This window comes from Muntiacus reevesi, chromosome 2, assembly GCF_963930625.1.
Source record: "Muntiacus reevesi chromosome 2, mMunRee1.1, whole genome shotgun sequence".
Lineage (NCBI taxonomy): Eukaryota > Metazoa > Chordata > Mammalia > Artiodactyla > Cervidae > Muntiacus > Muntiacus reevesi.
Genome location: NC_089250.1, coordinates 475,633 through 495,746, shown reverse-complemented (window position 1 = coordinate 495,746; position 20,114 = coordinate 475,633). Strand labels below are relative to the sequence as shown.

The following is a 20,114-nucleotide window of genomic DNA, read 5'->3' as shown; positions in this document are numbered from 1 at the left end:
ATTACTACTCTCTGTCTCCTTGAATTTGACTTCCTTTAGTATCTCATGAATAGAATCATATATCATTTTTTTGACTGGCTTATTTCACTTGGCTTAATGTCCTAATGTTGAAGCAGGTGTCAGAATTTCCTTCCATTTTAGGACTGAATGATATTCTACTGTATGCACATATCATATTTTGTTTATCTGTTGATGGACACTTGGCTTGAGTCCACATTTTGGCTATTGTGAATAATGCTGCTTGAATATGTGTGTAGAAGTATCTATTCCGGTCCTTGCTTTTGAGTGGGTTGCCTTTAGGCTCTTTTGATAGTGTCTTTTGATGCAGAAAAGTTTTAAACTTTGATGATCAATTTTGTCTATATTTTCTTTTGTTACCTGTGCCTTCAGTATCATCTCTTAGAAATTATTGCCAATCCAATATCATGAAACTTTTCTGTTTTTTTCCCCAAGAGTTTTATAGTTTGGCTCTTACATTTAGATTTTTTATCCATTTTGAGTTAATTTTGTATGTTTTTTAAAAAAAATTTTTAAACTCTTGCCTGAGATCAACATGTACACACTGCTATATTTACTTGTTTATATCATTTATTTATTTATTTTTGGCTGTGCGGGGCCTTCATTGCTGCATGTGCGGGGCCTTCATTCCTCTAGTTGCAGAGAGCAGGGGCTACTCTCTAGCTGCGATCATTTCTCTGGTAGTGGAGCACAGGCTCTAGGCCTACTGACTTCAGTAGTTGCAGCACAGGGGCTCAGTAGTTGTGGCTTGGGGACCCCGGAGCATACGAGCTTCAGTAATTGTGGCTTGTGGGCTCCAGACTGCGGGCTCAGTAGTTGTGGTACATGGGCTTAGTTGCTCTGAGGCATGTGCACTCTTCCCAGACCAGAGATCAAACCCAAGTCCCCTGTCTTGGCAGGTGGATTCTTATCCACTGCATCCACCACCAGGGAAACCTGTGTATATGCTGTTAGGTAAGGGTCCAACTTCATTTCTTTCCATGTGGATATCCAATTATACCAGCACCATTTATTGAAGAGATTGTCCTTTCCCCTATTGAATGGTCTTGTCATCTTTTGACAATCATTATTTGACCATATATGTAAGGATTTATTTCTTGGTTTTCTTCCTTTCTGTTGGTCTATCCTTAATGCCAAAAATACTGTTTTGATTCTGTAGTTTTATAGTTAGTTTTGAGTCAGGAAGTGTGAATTTTCCAATTTTGTTCTTTCTCTTCAAGATTGTTTTTGGATATTTGGGACTCCATATAAATTTCAGGACGGATTTTTCTATTTGTGCAAAAAGTAGATTTTGACAGGGATTGCATTAAAACTGTTTATTGCCTTGGCTATATTCTTTCTTCACCCTTTTTCTATGTCTTTAATTTCCTTCAGCAGTATTTTGTTTTCAGTGATTAAGTTGAACTTTGGTTATTTCTAAGTAATTATTTTTGAAATTTTATTTATTTCTAGCTGCATTGGGTATTTCTCTAGTTACAGTATGTGGGCTTCTCATAGCAGTGACTTCTCTTGTTGCAGAGGATCAGTTCCAGGGCACTCAGGCTTCAATAGTTGTGACTTCTGGGTTTAGTTGCCTTGTGGCACATCCCTTCCTGGACCAGGGATCAAACCTGTGTTCCCTGCATTGACAGGCAGATATTCCTAACCACTGAAGCACCGAAGAAGTCCCTAAGTAATTATTTTTGAGGCTATTGTACATTGTTTTCCTACTTTCATTGTTAGGTTGTTCATTGCAGCATATAGAAACAGTAAATTTTTGTGTGCTGAATTTGTATCCTGGTAGTTTGCTTAACTTATTTATTGGTTCTAACAGATCTGTATGTCTATAATCTTTAGGATTTTCTACATGTAATGTTGTATCATCTGGGAACAGAGATAGTTTTACTTCTTTTCCTGTTTGGATGCCTTGTATTTATTTTTCTTGCCTAATTGCTTTGGCTGGAACTTCCATTGCTATGTGAATAGAAGTGATGGAGGCAGGCAACTTTGTCTTTTTTCTGATCTTAGAGGGAAAGCATTCAGTCTTTGACCATTTACTTACTGTGATGTTAGCAGTGGGTTTTTCATGTTGAATTTTTTTGTATCCCTAGTTTCTTTTAGTTTCTTTTTCTTTTTTTTAAATCATGAAAGGGTATTGGATTTTTCAAATGCTTTATCTGCATCAGTTGAGATGATGTGGTTTTTTTCACCTTTATTTTACTTATGTAATATATTACATTGATTGCTTTTTGTATGTTGAATCAGCCTTGCATTCCTGGATAAATTCCTCTTGGTCATTTTGTATAATCTGCTTAATATGCAGGTGGATTTGTTTTGCTAGGGTTTGCTTTTTTTTTTTTTTGAGAATTTTTCTACCTATATTCATAAAAATGTTGGTTTATAGTTTTCTTTACTTGTGATATTTTTGCCTAGCTTTGGTATCAGGGCAATGCTTAGCTCATAGAACAGATTAAGAAGTAATCCCCCTTTTTCAGTTTTTTTTTTTTTTTTTTTTTTTTAGCTGCATTGGGTCTTAGTTGTGGCACTTGGGATCTTTGTTGCATCACGCAGGATCTCTAGTTGTGGAGCGTGGTCTCAGTAGTTGCAGTACATAAGCTTAGTTGCCCTACAGAGTATAGATAATTCCCTAACCAGGGACTTAATCCGGGTCCCCTGCATTGTATGGTGGATTCTTAGCCACTGGACAATTTCTGTATAATTAGTAGTAATGCATGGAAACGACCCTGATGCTGAGAGGGATTGGGGGCAGGAGGAGAAGGGGACGATAAAGGATGAGATGGCTGGGTGGCATCACCAACTCAATGGACATGAGTTTGAGTAAACTCCAGGAGTTGGTGATGGACAGGGAGGCCTGGCGTGCTGTGATTCTTGGGGTTGCAAAGAGTCGGACACGACTGAGCAGATGAACTGAACTGAACTGAACTTTGGGTTAATTTTATCCTTTTTCTAGCTCCTTAAGGTATAAAACTAGGTTGTTGCTTTGAGATCTTTTTAAATTATAAGCATTTATGGTTATAAATTCCCTCTTAGCATTGCTTTTGCTGAACCTTGCAAGTTTTTTAGTGTTGTTTTCATTTTCGTTTGTCTTAAGTATTTTCTCATTTCCCGTGTGATTCCTTTTTTGACCTATTTGTTGTTTAAGAGTATGTTGTTTAATTCCACAAATTTGAATATTTTCCAGCATTCTTGCCATTATTGATTTCTGCCTTTTAAAATCTCTTGAGCCTTAATTTGTGACTTGACATATGATCTATTCTGAAGAAGAATGTACCATGGGCATTTGAGAAGAATGTGTATCTTGTTGTTGAGTAGAGTGTTCTGTATATGTTTGTTATATCTAGTTGGTTTATGTGTTGTTCAACTTCTGTTTCCCTACTCATCTTACATCTAGTTGTTCTATTTATTATTTAGAATGAGATATTGAAATCTCCAACTGTTACTTAGAACTGTTTATTTGTCCCTTCAAATCTGTCAGTTTTGGTTTCAGATACTTTGACCTATCATTAGGTGTAAATCTTTATAGTTACGCATCCTTTTGCTGTGTTGAACCTTCTTGATATACTGATAAATAATATCCTTTGTCTCTTGCAACCTTTTTTGATTTAAAGTCCATTATATTTGATAGCCACTAGTATAGCCATGACAACTCTTTTGTTTCCTATTTCCATGGAATATCTTTTCCCATCTTTTCACTTTCAGCCTATTTTCATCTCTGGATCTAAAGTAGTCTCTTGTAAACAACATATAATTATACCATGTTTATTTGAATCCATTCTTCCAACCTCTGTCTTGATTGGAGAGTTTAAGCTGTTTATATTTAAAGTATTAATGATAAGGAGGGACTTCTGTCATTTTGACTTTGTTTTCAGAATACATTTAGCTTTCTTGGCCCTTGTTTCCTATATTATATTTTTTTGTGTGTTTAGTTGATTGTTTTGTTTTGTTTTGTTTTTGTAGTGAAACTTTAATTCCCTTCTCATTTCCTTTTGTATGTATCATTTAACAATTTTCTTTGTGTTCACTGTAGGGATTAAATTTGACATCCCCAAATTATACCATACTAATTTGAATTTTTGCCACTTTAATGTGATTAAAATAAAAGCTTGATCCAGTACTGTCCCCATTCCAATTCAGTTATTAATGTCACAAAGTTACATCTTTATGTATTAAGAGTCCAAAAGTACAAAGTAGTCACATTTTTTATGCATTGGTACCTAAGAAAACTGTCTTCCTTCATTCTCACTCTCACAACACTTATGACATCAGATATGTGGGTTTTCTGCAGCAGGAAACTAACTGCCTGGAATTAGTGCCCAGTCCTTCAGGTTAAGGGCTTAATCCCATAGACTGTCCCCTACCATTTATTTCCTCTTTTCTTTAATATTTATTTTTAAATTAAAAAAAATTTATTTATTTATGTTATTTATTTTTGGCTATGCTGGGTCTTTGTTGCTGTGTGGGTTTTTCTCTAGTTGCAGTTTGAGGGCTTCTCATTGAGTGGACTCTCTTGTTGTGGAGCACAGGCTCTATGGAGCTCAGGTTTTAGCAGTGGTGATGCACGGACTCAGCAGTTGCAGCGCCTGGACTCTTGAACACAGGCTCAGTAGTTGTGGTGCACAGGCTTAGTTACTCCAAGGCATGTGGGATCTTCTCAGCCCAGAGATCAATCCCATGTCTCCTGCATTGGCAGGTGGATTTTTTTTACCACTGAATCACCAGAGAAGCCCTGTTATTTTTATTTGTTTGGCTGTGCTGGGTCTTAGTTGTGACAAGCAGGATTTTTAGTTGAGGCATACAAGATCTTCTAGTTACAGCAAGGTACTCTAGTGGGACCTTGATTTGTGGCATGGGAACTCTCAGTTGCAGCATGTGGCATCTAGTTTCCTCACCAGGGATGGAGCCCAGGCCCTCTGCATTGGGAGCATTGAATCTTAGCCATGGGACAACCAGGGAAGTCCTTACCCCCTGATTCAGACACCAATCACAAGTCCAGATTGTTACCTTGGCTTCTGACCTGTGAGAAAGCCTTCTACCCTGGCTTTCTGTCTGTAAATTGGGACCAGTTTCAATGACCTCCTCCTGAGGTCTGATAATTTTCTAGAGCAGCTCACAGAACCCAGGAAAAGTTTATTTACCATTGCTGATTTATTACAAAATGATACCTTAAAGAATACAATTGAACAGCCAGGTAAAGAGCTACATAAAGGGTGAGGTATGGAAGAGGGGCATAGAGCTTCCATTCCCTTTCTTAGGTAGGGGCGTAGAGCTTCCATTTCCTCCCTCCCTCCTAGCACCTCCACATGTTCAATAACCCAGAAGCTCTCTGAGCTCTATACTTTGGGGATTTTTATGAGACTTGATCATGTAGATATCATCAATTATTATCATAATTATTTATAATCATCAATTATTAATTCATTTTCTAGGCCTTCTCTTGTCTCTGGAGAATCAGGGATAGGGCCCAAAAGTCCAAGCTTCTAATGATGACTTGGTCTTTCTGGTGACCAGCCCCTATCCAGGTCACCAAGAGTTACCACCTCATTAGAACAAAAGATGCTCTAATGGTAATAAACTCTTCCAGCATTTATCTGGGAATGACTTAATATCTCCTTCATATTTGAAGGACAGTTTTGCCAGTTATGAAACTTGTGGTTAGACAGTTTCTTTTAGCGTTTTGAATATATCAACCCACTGCCTTTTGGCATCCAAGGTTTCTAATGAGAAATCTGTTAAGAATCTTATCTGGGATCCCTTATATGTGATGATTTACTTTCTTACTGCTCTCAAGATTCTCTTTGTCTTTAGACAGTTTGATTATAATGTATCTCAGTATGGATTTCCTTGATTGATTTTATCCTACTTGAAGTTCACTGAGCTCTTTGGAGGGCTATGTGCATGTCTTTCATTACATTTGAGATGTTTTCACCCATTATTTTTTCAAGTGGTCTCTCTGCTTCTTTCTCTTTTCTGGGATTCCTACAATGCATATGTTGATCTGCTTGATGTTGTCCCACAGGTCATTTAGGCCTTCATTTCAGTTTTCTTCAATATTTTTTTTTTCTTGTCACTCAACTTGACAATTTCAATTGTCCTATCTTCAAAGTGGCTGATTCTTCTGCCTACTCAAATCTGCTTTTGAATCCCTCTAGTCAGTTTTATTTTAACTATATTTTTAAGCTCCAAAATTTCTTTTTAGCTTATTTTTAGGTTTTGTCTCTTTATCAGAATTGCCATTTTATTCATACATTGGTTTTATGACTTTGTTCACATCTTCTTTTAGCTCTTTGAGCATCTTTAAGACAGAAAGTTGTTTTAAATTCTTGGTGTAGGAAGTTCACCATCTGGCGTTTCTTAGACATTTGTTTATTTTTTCCCCTTTAAATGGGTCATAACATTCCTGTCCTTTTATGACTCATGAGTTTTTTTTTTGTTGTTGTTGAAAGTAGGACATTTGAATCTTATGATATAGGAACTCTGGAAATCAAATTCTTCTTCTTCCTCCGGGTTTACTGATTTTGTTTACAGTTTATTTAAGTTGGTGTATGTTGTCTCTATGACAGCATCAGCCTGAGAGGTAAGCTTAAGTTTTCCCAGGTATTTTATGAGTCTGGATCTTTTCTTACATATTTATGGTGACTTTCTAAGTTTTCCATATTTGTTGTTGCTTTTGAGTATGTGTGTGTGTATGTGTGTCGGTGTGTGTACTCAGCCGCTTCAGTCATGTCTGACTTTTTGCGACCCCAAGGGCTATAGTAGACCAGGCTCCTCTGTTCATGGGATTCTCCAGGCAAGAATACTGGAGCGGGTTGCCATTTCCTCCTCTAGGGTATCTTCCCGACCCAGGGATTGAACCCTTGTCTCCTGCGTCTCCTGCATTCTAGGCAGATTCTTTACCCACTGAGCCACTTGAGAAGCTTCTGAGTATACTAGTTCTTAAATGTATGGTTCCCAAAAGGTGAAAAAGAGAAAAATGAAGGGAGAAAAAAACAGATGCCAGGGAATTCCCTGGCAGTCCACTGGTTAAGACTGTGCCTCCACTGCAGGGGGCACAGTTTCCATCTCTGGTCTGGGAACTAAAATCCCACAAGCCATGCAACATGGCCAGAGAGAGAGAGAGAAACAGATGACAGTCCTTTGAAATACCCTGTAGGTTCTGTCATTTGGAGGGGGAGAGGTTTGTGACAATAGCAGTGGGAGTTGCAACAATGGCTTCCCACCTCTGTCTGCACATGATCAGAAGCAGCAATTAGTGATTAGAACACAGGTTACCCATGATTTGGAACCCAAGGTTTTCCTTGCCCACTCTGACTCCCACAAGCTGAGGCAGGCTGCTCCAGAAATGTGTGCACAGCTTCCTGGTATGGGACCCGGATGTTTGGGGATAGCTACTAGCTACCTAAGAGCTCAAACTGACTGTAATTAACTTCAGTATACCTTTCCCAACTTCCCTTGAAGTCACAAGCATTTAATAGACTTCATTGTTCCAAAGTAATTACATCAGGCAAATTCTGCCATCAGGGACGTGAATTCCTGGTGCTTCCTACTCAACTATCTTCCCTGGTGTCACTTCAGCTGTGTCCATTTGACACAGTCCTAATTATCTTGGGAAGTTCCCTTATTTTCTGGCACAATAAGAAGCACCAGGTTCACTTATTCATTCCTTCTCCCAGACTTGAAGTCAGGAAATTCTCCTAACTTTTCCTTTTAGTAAGGAACGGAATTGAAGGCAAAAATCTGAGCATGAGGGATTTTTGCTTGTATAAAACATTTCCTATTTCAATATAGCATTATTTTTGTTTCTGATTTTTATAATTTCACTTATGCTGAAAATCCAGATTCTCACAATATTGTGTTAAAACCTTTTTATTGTGATAAATAGCACTCAAACAGAAATGTGAATGTAAGCATGCAGTTTAATGGATTATTACAGAATAAAGACCTCTGAAGCATTGTTAGCACTAGGGAAGCCCCTATAGTTTCCCTTATCATTGTCTCCTCGCCTCCCTTCCCTCTATTATTACTCATAGCCTATTGTCTGGACATACCTTCTTTGAATTCCTCTGTCTGCCCTGTGGTGTTCCTGTAATTGGTAAAAGCTGCAATTACTGACTTTCTTGTTTTGTTTTCCTTTTTTTTTTTTTTAATTTGTGCTTGAATGTTGTTAATTTTTCCTTGATTTTCAACAGCACTTTTCTGGTGAATTTTCTTTCTCTTTTGAGAAATTACACTCTTCCATTTCTGTTTTGGTGTTTTAGTATCTTTTGTGGATACTGTATTTTAATCATGTTTTGGTTTTCATTTTGAATGGATTGGTCTTTTCTGGAGAGATATTGGGGTTGTGTTCCCAGTTTCTCAGCTCAAGAGCTATCTCTATTGGAACTGTAATTGACATCTTTAAAAAATATGATTCTTGGATCCCGTCCTGTTTCAAGAAGTCCTACCACCATTCTCTTCTCTTTTCCCTTAGTATCAGTCGGTTAAGGAATACTGCCCTTGACTTCCAAGACAATCCCTGACACTTTTAAACAGTTCTCTTAAAAGCCTTCCCCTTTTCTTTACTTCCTCCAGTGCTTGATCTCAGACTTAACCATTGCATTCCTACTCAGACGAGAGCCTCTCCCCACCCCCCCACCAAATTAGTACCTCTAAAATTATTAAATTTATTGTTGGTTGTGGTGGGTCTTTGTTGCAGCACACAGTCTTCCTCTGGTTGTGGTGAGTGGGCTCCTCCTTGCAATGACTTCTCCTGCTGAAGCACAGGCTTTAGGAGAGGGAGCTCAGTAGTTGTGGTGCACAGGCTCACTTGCTCTGCAGCATATGGGATCTTCCTGGACCAGGGATCCAGCCCGTGTCCCCTACATTGGCAGGCGGATTCTTAACCCTAGGACCACCAGGGAAGTCCTGAGAGCCTCTTCTGTAGGAAAATATTTGTGAATGGTGTCTAAGTTTTGCCAGAGCCAAGACCTATCTGAACCCTCCATTCTTCTTACCTTTATGGTTTTCTGAACCTGTTCTGCTAGTTTGGGATGATCTTTCACCCTCACACTTAAACATAATCTGGAATTTGAGAGTTTTCTCAGAGTCTTAGCTGAAAGTGCAGGTTGTGGAATATTTAATTTGCTCTTTGTACTTTTTATTGTCAAGCTAGTGTAATCTCCTCAGTTCTGTCTTGTCTCAACAGAAATTTGAAGCGACAGACATTAAAGCTCACAGCTCTTGGACAGACAGTGTTATAGCTCTTGGGTCTCGAGCAGACTGTGTTATAGCTCTTAGACAGATCAGTGTTACAGCTCTGTGTTACACCTCAGTTTTATTTAGAAAATAGCAGGAAAATACATCCTTAAGGTGTGAGGGCATGCCGACCCAAAGATGTGAAGAGAAGAGAGAGCCCTGGCCCTTTGGCTCTTCTTTTTGTCTGTTTTTTTCCTCCCCCCTGGGCCTGCCCTAGGCAAATTGGGCTAGCCAGGAGTGCTGTTTGTTCTACCTGAGGTCCTCACTCCACTCCTTGGACCTTTCTTTGAACTTCTTTTGTTCTATTTTCGTGGGCTTTTCCTTTCCTTGTCTTCTACCCACTGCCATTCTGGACTCCTGTTTCCTATTCTAACTACCTAATATTAGGTAATAAAACTAAAAGCATGCCAAGCAGGTAGAGTGGCATGAGTCACTTCTAGGCTTCCACCATGCTTCTATTAGTCAAACTGGCATTTTATTTATTTATTTCCCACACTGCATGGCATGTGGAATCTTAGTTTCCTGAAGAGAGATCAAACCCAAGCTCCGTGCAGTAGAAGCTAGGAGTCTTAACTACTGGATTACCGGAAAGTCTCCCAGACTTGCATTTTCTAAATCCCAAACTGGAGAATGGCCTGAAGGTGGGGGTGATTCAGGCAAGAGATAATGAGGGGTTGGGTTAAGGTGGGGTCTGGAAATGGGGACATGAGTAAGTGTGGTTTAAGCTATGGTGAATCTCTCCTGACTTTCTTTCTCCAAGGATGCTGAGAAGTCAGTGTCAACTTGACCTTGTCTTCATCTCCCAGAAGCAGTGAAATGCACACCTCTTGGAACCATAGTCCATTAGGCATACGACACATCCCTCAGTGCACAGAGCTGCAGAGGATCCCCTTGGCTTCTGCTGAGGCACCCAGACAGAAGTCCAGTGAAATGGGGCCACAGTTTAGTATGGCACTGCCTGACCACCATATGAGCTACTGCCCCCAACTGACCTTCACCCCTTCCCAGATGATTTTCACTCAAGGAATGTCTCCTTTGCAGCCAGGAATGATGGTTTTCAAGGGACCCCTGATGATGCCCTTAGGAGAACCCAATATTCTGGGGATTGCCTTGACCTTTGGTGGGAATCTAAGGATGCCACCAGCCTCACCTCCCAGTGGAATCCCAATGATGTACTACATTAGAATGTGAACAATGTCTTATCCTGGCCTCCCAACATTATCTTCTAACAGAGGCCCTTTTTCACCTAAAACGTTATTAAATCTGTCAGGTAGTTAGAATAGGAAACCTGAGTCCAAAATGGCAGTGGCTAAAAGACAAGGAAGGGAAAAGTCCAAAAATAGAAAAAAGTTGAAAATAGAACGAAGGAAGGTCAAAGGAAAATCCGAGGACTGGAGTGAGGACCTAGGTAGAACAAACAGCACTCCTGGCTAGTTCAATTTGCATAGGGCAGGCCCAGGGGGAGGAGAAAACATAAAAAAGAGGAGCCAAAGGGCCGGGGCTCTCTCTTCTCTTCACGTCTTTGGGTCCCTCACGCCTCAGGGATGTATTTTCCTGCTATTTTCTAAGTAAAACTGAGCTGTAACATGGAGCTGTAACACTGATCTGTCTAAGAGCTATAACACAGTCTGTTCGAGACCCGAGAGCTATAACACGGTCTGTCCAAGAGCTGTGACACACTGAGGGCTTTAATGTCAGTCGCTTCAAATTTTTATTGAGACGAAACAGAACTGAGGAGATTACACTCACCTGACAAATCCAACCGTGCCTTCCCCTGAGGCCCAAGAAATGCTCCCTTCTATGGCTCAGATGTTGCCTCCTAGAGAGTCCCACAACTTTGGGATGCCCCCTGGAGGATTTCCATTATTGCTGGTTTTGGAATCCCAGGGCTCCTTTGTGAACCAGCCAGTCTCCCAGGAAGACACCTTCCTATTTAAGCAGCCCATACCTGCTCCACAAAAAGCAGAGCAGCAGTACTCTGGGGCCCAGGAAAAGGCTCCCAGGAGGAGATCCCCAGTTTCAAGGCTTTACCGCTGCGACTATGAGAACTGTGAGAAAGCTTACCCTAAGCACTCCCACCTCATGAGTCACCAATGCAAACACACAGGTAAATGAGGTATTAGACATGTGGGGTGGGTGGAGAAATCTCTGGGTTTTAGATTTCTGGGGGACCCCTGATTTGTAATGGTTTGGAATTAGCCTCTCATCCTTAAAGTTTGGGATCAAACTCTGTTGGCCCCACTGACCTCCTTTCCCACAGTCTGGTATGCCTGTGCTGAGATGATGGAGACTGCTAGTTATGCCATCTCCTCACTGCTTTCCTACATGTTTCCTTCTGATTCGTCAACATTGACGGCTCTGCTTTATCAAGTCAGACCCCTTTCTTCCTACCTGCTAGCTTGTTCCTCTAAATTCCTTCTCTCCCTTTTCATTCCCCAGATGAACGGCCCTATAAATGCACATGGGAAGCCTGTACATGGTCCTTCTGTTCTGATGAACCTGGAAGACATACACCCTCGGATACACACCAAACATCGACCACAAAAATATGACCAGTGCTGCTGACAGTTCATGAGATCTGACCATCTCAGGCAAAGGACTCATGTGGATGCCAAGATCTCCAGACCCACCAGCTGACAATGGATGTATGGCTCGTCCTCCTCCTACTCCTGGCCTTTAGGTCAATCTACTTACTCTTCCCCTCATTTTGGCTTCTCCACCCAGATTCTGCCTGCCTCTGACCAGCTAGTCTCTTTGGTGGGTGTAGGCTTTGATGAAGACACTAAGATTATGAGGCAATGGTGAAGCCCATATGCGTGCTGGACCCAGTCAGGGCTCCTCAGAAACTGTTGGATGTCCTCACATCTCTCACCTACTTGTGCCAAGTTCAGCCATATGGGAAGATGGAGCAAAGCAAAGAATGGGAGCTTTATTCAAAAGCTCTTATGTCACTCCCAGCTTGAAACCCTTTAGCGACTCTACTTTGCCTGTTACACAAAATCCAAGTTCGTTATCTTGATCTTTGACAGCTTCCAGAGCCAGTTCAGTTCAGTTCACTCACTCAGTCATGTCCGACTCTTTGCGACCCCATGAATCAAGCAGCATGCCAGGCCTTCCTGTCCATCACCAACTCCCCGGAGTTTACTCAAACCCATGTCCATTGAGTCGGTGATGCCATCCAGCCATTTCATCCTCTGTCGTCCCCTTCTCCTCCTGCCCCCAATCCCTCCCAGCATCAGGGTCTTTTCCAATGAGTCAACTCTTCCCATGAGGTGGCTAAAGTATTGAAGTTTCAGCTTCAGCATCAATCCTTCCAATGAACACCTAGGGCTGATCTCCTTCAGGATGAACTGGTTGGATCTCCTTGCAGTCCAGGGGACTCTCAAGAGTCTTCTCCAACACCACAGTTCAAAAGCATCAAATTTTCAGTGCTCAGCTTTCTTCACAGTCCAACTCTCAACTCTATACATGACCACTGGAAAAACCATAGCCTTGACTAGACGGACCTTTGTTGGCAAAGTAACATCTCTGCTTTTTAATATGCTATCTAGGTTGGTCATAACTTTCCTTCCAAGGAGTAACTGTCTTTTAATTTCATGACTGCAATCACCATCTGCAGTGATTTTGGAGACCAGAAAAATAAAGTCTGACACTGTTTCCACTGTCTCCCCATCTATTTCCCATGAAGTGCTGGGACCAGATGCCATGATCTTAGTTTTCTGAATGTTGAGCTTTAAGCTAACTTTTTCACTCTCCTCTTTCACTTTCATCAAGAGGCTCTTTAGTTCCTCTTCATTTTCTGCAATAAGCGTGGTGTCATCTGTATATCTGAGGTTATTAATATTTCTCCTGGCAGTCTTGATTCCAGCTTGCTCTTCTTCCAGCCCAGCGTTTCTCATGATGCACTCTGCATATAAGTTAAATAAGCAGGGTGACAATATACAGCCTTGATGTACTCCTTTTCCTATTTGGAACGAGTCTGTTGTTCCATGTCCAGTTTTAACTGTTGCTTCCTGACCTGCATATAGGTTTCTCAAGAGGCAGGTCAGGTGGTCTGGTATTCCCATCTCTTTCAGACTTCCAGAGCCAGACTATGTTCAAATCCTGAATTTACCACTTACTAGCCCATATGAACTTGGGAAAGGTTTTTTGACTATTATGCCAAGTTTCCTCTTCTGATAAATGAGGAAAACAGTATTAGACTGTTCTGAACATGTCTTATGTACAAAATCAGATGCACTCTGGCACTCACTACCCATATATCCAGTTTGTCTCCTCCCATAATTTCCAAACTTGGATGAAATGCTCTCCACAGGACATGGGATCTGACATCTGAAGCAGCCACTAGCAACCCAGGAGTGTGGGAGAGTAAATGCTCCAGGTGTAGTGTTTGACGATTGGGAGTTGGGGAAAATCCAAGCAGATAAATTACCTCTTCTTCCCTTCCTTCCCTGAACTGGTGCAAGATTTCTCCCAGCAGGGAGACCATTTCTCCCAGTGGGGAGACCTCCCAGGCAGCCAGTGTACACAGCTTCTGTGCCTCTTCCAGGCTTGTCATGAAGCAGACTCTGTGCTGTCACCTTGCATTACCTCCTATTATTCCTTACCTTGTGTCCCTTTTCTCATCCTCAGTGCCCTAGGTTTTTGTCACCCAAATAAAACATTGATACTTAGTTCATGTTCCAGGCTCTGTTTTCTAGGTGACTTGCAGGTGGAGGACATTAGACTGGGACAGAGAAGGATGAACCCCACTGTAAGTTCCCCTCTGCCCACCACCAAGCCCAGGTACCTGGACTCCTAAATATCAGCTATCACAGGGCCTGTTCTGCCCTGCCCCTCCCCTGAGATTAAGGGCATAATGACTCCTCTGGCAACTCAACCACAATTAGTTCAGAACCTCATTTCTGGACCTCAGTTGGCTGTTTTACTGACCACCAAACTAATAGGAACTGGCCTAAGTCCTCAAGTAGCAGAGCTGGGATCCCAACCAGTAGCTGTCCACTTCAGAGGTGGACCTCTTACCTTAAAGGTGATATCTTCTACAGGTGTCTCCTGAGCCCAGCACTGCCAGGAGATGGCCACAGTGAAATGAGTCAAGTCTGGTTCCTGTGGCCCAGGGACCATCTTAGTCTAGGGGCTGAGAGGTCCACCTTGGTGCAGTGGCCATGGAGAGGAGGAATACCTGAAGAGGGAAGGTCAAAGACTTTCTGGAGGAGGTAACCCTCGAGCTCAGTAAGTGAGGGTATGTAACATCTAGTAACCCCTTAGTGTTGAAATAAGCCCATCAGATGAAAGAAGAGAATTCTAAGCAGAGGGAAGAAGGATCTGGTAATCTTCTCTGAGGAAAGTCAACCTGCAAGCTTCCTTTCATTCAGCTTCTTGAAAGAACCCACAATACAGATAGCACCACAGTTGTAAGGGCAACTCATAGTGAGAGGCACAGAGAAAATGAAAGCATGAGTCAGGGAAGAAAGACTTCTCAAAGAGGTGCCTGAATCAGACCTAAAGGATTTATGGGGGCTAGTTGGGCCTCCCATTTCCTGGATGTCTACCTTTGGTCATGCCCTGTGCTGGACAGTAAGGACCCAGAGAATGACAGTGGCTTGTGGAGGCCAGAAAGATCACGGGCAAAAGTTCTGAAAGTGCTCCATGCTGCCGAGGAGAAGAGTCAAGGACTCAGACTTCTTCTGAGCATCTGGGGGTGTTCTCATGGCCTTGGTTGTGTCTGCCTCTCCCCCTTCCACCCTGACCCTGTCCTGCAGGACACCTTGGTCTGTTTCCTAAGTGACCCCCTCATACCTGGGCCTGACATCCTGGTGGCTTCCATCCCAAATGTGAGCCAGGGTAGTGGATCTGATTTTAAAAAATGGGGGCAGAGAGCAATCTTCTGTGACCAATTTCTAGCCCCAGGAACTGGAGTCTTAGGTATCCGAAGTCCCTTTGGTTTCCACCTGAGCACTGGGTCCTTTCCATGGAGTGGGACATCCCAGACTCAGTGGGCCAGGGCTGGTCTTTATTGGCAGCCCTGTTGGTAGGTTGTTTGTTGGGATACAACAGAGATCTGTTGGTTACCCATCACTTTCACTGAGGAATGGGAGCAGGTAGGAATCAGAGTGGGCAAGAGTGTGCCATGTATGCTGCAACAGTGGGAAAGACAGGCCTCCACCCCTTGGAGGTCACAGTCTCATAGAGGAGGGATGTAGGAAATGTACAGCATGCTGTGAGGACTAGTATCTGAAGGTGACTATACTAGGCCAAAGGAGTTAGGAAGGCATTCCATAGGAAGTGTAATTTGATCTCAGAGTTAAGGATTAAGGAGGAGTTAGGAAGATGAGGTAAGAGGATGACTGGAGAAGAAATAAATCTATCCCTTATATTCAGTGATTATTCTATGGCAGGCGTGGCTAAGCATCTCCCAATGTTACCTTGGTATCTGACACTGTGGGCTCTCAAGTAAATCTAGGTTTTAATCCTGCCTTTGCCATACCCTCTGTGTGTGTGTGTGTGTGTGTGTGTTAGTCACTCAGCTGTGTCCATCTTTTTGCGACCCCATAGACTGTAGCCTGCCAGGCTCCTCTGTCCATGGAATTTTCCAGGCAAGAATACTGGAGTGGGTTGCAGTTTCCTTCTCTAGGAGATCTTCCCAACCCAGGGATCAAACACGGGTCTCCCACATTGCAGGCAGATTCTTTACCATCTGAGCCACCAGGGAAGCCCTTAGGCAAATTAGTTATCTCTGCTTCAAATAGCAGTGAGGCCAGATTAATAGATTCAAGCTCAAGAGAGACAGAGCTAATCACATTCAAAAATGGTTTGACTCACACCCACGTTTCTGGCTTGTGTTGTAAGTAACACAGAAAGAAAACTGAATGAAAATGATTTATTTATTTTTATTGCGATATTTAATAAGTGCAAAAAATCTTATATATATATATATATAATTTAATAATTTTTAAAAAGTTTATTTGCTTTTATGACACTTGAGAAAAAGAACACACACTAATACATTTGAAGACTTTTGAGTTCCCTTCTCTGTACACTGCTCATCCTATCCTGAATTTTGGTTGATCTTGTCTTTGCTTTTCTTTGTTGTTCTTACTATATATGTATTCTTAAACAATATAATGATTGGTTTTATATAGTTTTGAATTTTATGTTTATTCTATTTGGGGTTCATTAAGCTTCTTTAAAGTTTTATTGTCTTAATAAAATTTTGAAAAAATTTGGCCATCGTTTTGTCAACATTTTGTCTCCACTCCTCTCCTTCTGACACACAGACACACAGTCTGACACACAGTCCAGCTAAAGTTGGACATTTTAGTCATGTCCGACTCTTTGTGACCCTGTGGACTGTAGTCCACCAGACTCCTCTTTCCATGGGATTCTCCAGGCAAGAATACTGGAGAGGGTTGCCTTGCCCTTCTCCAGGTGATCTTCCCAACCCAAGGATTGAACCAGCATCTCTAGTGTCTCCTGCATTGACAAGCAGGTTCTTTATCACTAGTGCCACCTGGGAAGCATTGTCCCAAAGATCAGTAATATTCAAATTTTTTTCAGTCTTTGAATGGCTGACAGTTTTTTTTTTCTGGATGTCAGAAAGTTGTGAATTTATATTGTTGATTGTTGGATTGTTTTATTCCCTTAAGTGTGGTGTTAGCTTTTATTTCTGGCATGAATTTTGCTTGAAATTAGTTGGATCTCTTTGAGGCTTACTATTTTTCTCCCTTTATTGTTGTTCAGTCACTCAGTTGTGTCTGACTATTGACGATCCTATGGACTGCACCACACCAGGATTCCCTGCCCTTCACTATCTCCTGGAGTTGGCTCAGACTCATGTTTACTGGGTCGGTGATGCCATCCAACCATCTCATCTTTCATCACCCTCTTCTCCTGCTGTCAATCTTTCCCAGCTTCAGGGTCTTTTCCAGTGAGTCAGTTCTTCATATCAGATGGCCAAAATATTGGAGCTTAAGCTTCAGCGTCAGTCTTTCCAATGAATATTCAGTGTTGATTTCCTTTAGGACTGACTGGTTTGATCTCCTTGCAGCCCAAGGGACTCTCAAGAGTATTACTCCAGCACCACAGTTCGAAAGCATCAATTCTTTGTAACGCAGCCATCTTTGTTTGTCGTTAACTTTTCTTCCAAGGAGCAAGCATTTTTCAATTTTGTGGCTGCAGTCACCATCTGCAGTGATTTTTGGAGCCCAAGAAAATAAAATCTGCCACTTGAACTTTCAAACAATGAATGACAGCTAGATTTCTTTTAATATATTTATAAGCTATTATTCTTTTTTTTTTTTTTTCTAAGAAAAGGATATTATTTTAGACTACTTCCAGCATACATTCACTGGCGCCCAGTAAAATGGACCAAGGTAGAAAGCATTTTAGGTCTCATAGCACTAACAGCTAAAAAGCACACAGCATATAATACTTTGATCTTGAAGTGGGTAATCATGGAAGTCCCAAGATTGTATCCACTAGGTTAGCCTGAGTATTCATCTATAGAAATATTTTTTCAAAAACGCGTAAATGTGGATTATGAAAACAATGGGACTACATCTGGACCTGCAGAAGACAGTGATAAAAAGACTGCACATGTAAGACTAGGAATTGATTTTCACATGTAGCTTTTAGGTAAAGGAAATCTCTAAGTAGATTCCTACTAGCTATGATGGTAGGATTTTCACAAATCTTGAGAAGGGCAGCTAGCTGCAGTTAACTCCTAGATAAATACTCCCAGTCAAAACCCCCACTGAGGCTGTAGGACTCAAACTGTGATCAGCTGTGGGTGCATGAAAAGTCTCCTGGGACATGTGAGGCCTGCTGGGCCAAGAGAGTTGATGATGGTAAATTTTCCCAACACGGACACCCTGACATGAATGCTGGGGACAGGCATCCCAGGTAGAATGCTGGACTCAGGTTTGCTGCAGGAGCCAGACTCTGAAGCCTGAGAGAGGGGTCTACTCGGGGAGGAGTACTAGGGTTACCAAAACCAAGAATGTCTTGTCCCCGAAAGTTCAGGTAATTGTCTTCTGACCCATCAATACTTAACATTAATGAAGAGTTGCAGCAGAGTCAGTCTTTCCAAGATGTATTCTTCCGACATCATTAACCAAAGCCTCTCCCAGTCTATTGAGCTGGTGATGTCCAGGAAGAGCCTGGAGCCTGAAGGTGAGACCTAGGGCCGCAGATTGTTCTGGGAGGCTGGCACAGAAGATGATTTGCACAGTGACGTCACCACTAAACCACTGCTCAAGTCCAGTCCCCGGCCTTCTTTTTCTGTAAAGTTGTAGTGAAAGCCGCCAATGTTAAATCCAGGAATCCGCTCCAACAGCTGTTCTTCTATATACTTTTCTACCAAAGAAATATATTCATTAAAAATAGGTGTGTAGGTAAGCTTATTCTCTTCTGTGTCTTCAAACTCCTGGTAGTACTTGTCCATGAAATTCCTCTGTAATAACTGGAACTCATCATCCATGATAATGTCCTCTAAATATCCAACCACAGCATCAAATTCTGTATCAGAGGTGGAAGAGAAGGACAGTGCGAAGCTCTCTTCCTCTAGGGCGTCCATCGCCGCCGCCGCATCCACCGCGCGTCGGAGAGCGGACCCGTTGGCCTTCTACCCTTGCCTGCGGCCCGGGCGCAGCCTCTGCTCTGCCCCGCAGAGCTCCAACCGGCATCCGGGAGGCCTCGCCGCCGAGGCCGCAGCCGGCTCACGGCCCAGGCGGGTAGCGCCTGCGTGCGACGCCCCGGCCTCAGGCTCCCCGGCTGCGGCCACACGCCGCCCGAGCCTCCCAACTCCCAGCCCTGCCAGGCCTAGCTAAACTCACCGCTACCGCCGCTGGGTCCGGCGTCAGTTACCACGCCCCGCCTCCCGTCACCATGGCCACTGTGACCCTTGAGCTGTTATTCTTTGGTGTGAGTTATCTGTTCATGATTTTGTCCATTTTTTCCCTCTCGGTTTTGGTGTATTTTCCCCTAATTTTTAGAGGTTGAGTTGTCTTTTGATTCTATCTATCAGCTGTTTATATACTTATGGCCATGTAAAAGATTTTTGTTTTCATGCACTCCATTTTCCTCACCTACTTTTATCGAATCTGGATTTGAGTCATAGTTAGAACCCTTTGTCTAAATTCTGGTTAGAGAGGAATTCACCTATTTGTTTCCCCTAGTAATTGTATCTTGAATATTTTACTTTAGATTCTTGATCCATTTGAGATTAGTTTTACTCGTGGAATCAGCTATAGATCTAATATCAACTTTTGCTGGTAGGTTAAGCAGCTATCCCAGAACATTTCTCTTCTTATTTACTTATTTATTTTGGCCATTCTGCACAGCATGTGGGATCTTAGTTCCCCAACCAGGAATTGAACCCATGCCCCCTGCATTGGAAGTCCAGAATCTTAACCAATGGACTGCCAGGGAAGTCCCTCTTTAAAAAAAAAAAAAAAATCTGATTGATTGATTTTTGGCTACTCTGGGTCTTTGTTGCTTCGCAGGCTTTCTCTAGTTCTGTCAAGCAGGGCTACCTTCTAGTTGCAGCGTGGGCTTCTCACTGCAGTGACTTCTTTTGTTGCAGAGCACAGGCTCAGAACTCGTGACACACAAGCTTAGTTACCCCACAGCGTGTGGAATCTTCTCGGACCCAGGATTACACGTGTGTCCCCTACACTGGCAGGCAGATTCTTAACCACTGGGTCACCAGAGCACCCTCAGTCCCTCTGCTAACTCTCAGGGTTGTCTCCTGTGACTCCCCCAACACCACAGCCCTCCCACCTTGGACACTGTGTATTCTGTGCCTCAGGCCCACACTAGCACCTCCCTTCCCTCCATTCCCAGAACTTCTTGAAGTTCATTTTTCT

At 42.3% G+C, this 20,114-nt stretch overlaps 2 pseudogenes; one reads left to right on the top strand and one right to left on the bottom strand.

Annotated features, from left to right (window-relative positions):
• Positions 1–11,929, top strand: part of LOC136159804 (Krueppel-like factor 17) — a 50,066-nt pseudogene extending 38,137 nt beyond the window's left edge.
• A 6,276-nt stretch (positions 11,930–18,205) lies between these two features.
• On the bottom strand, positions 18,206–19,043 carry LOC136157757 (ADP-ribosylation factor-like protein 2-binding protein pseudogene; annotated as a pseudogene).
• Between the last annotated feature and the right edge of the window lie 1,071 nt (positions 19,044–20,114).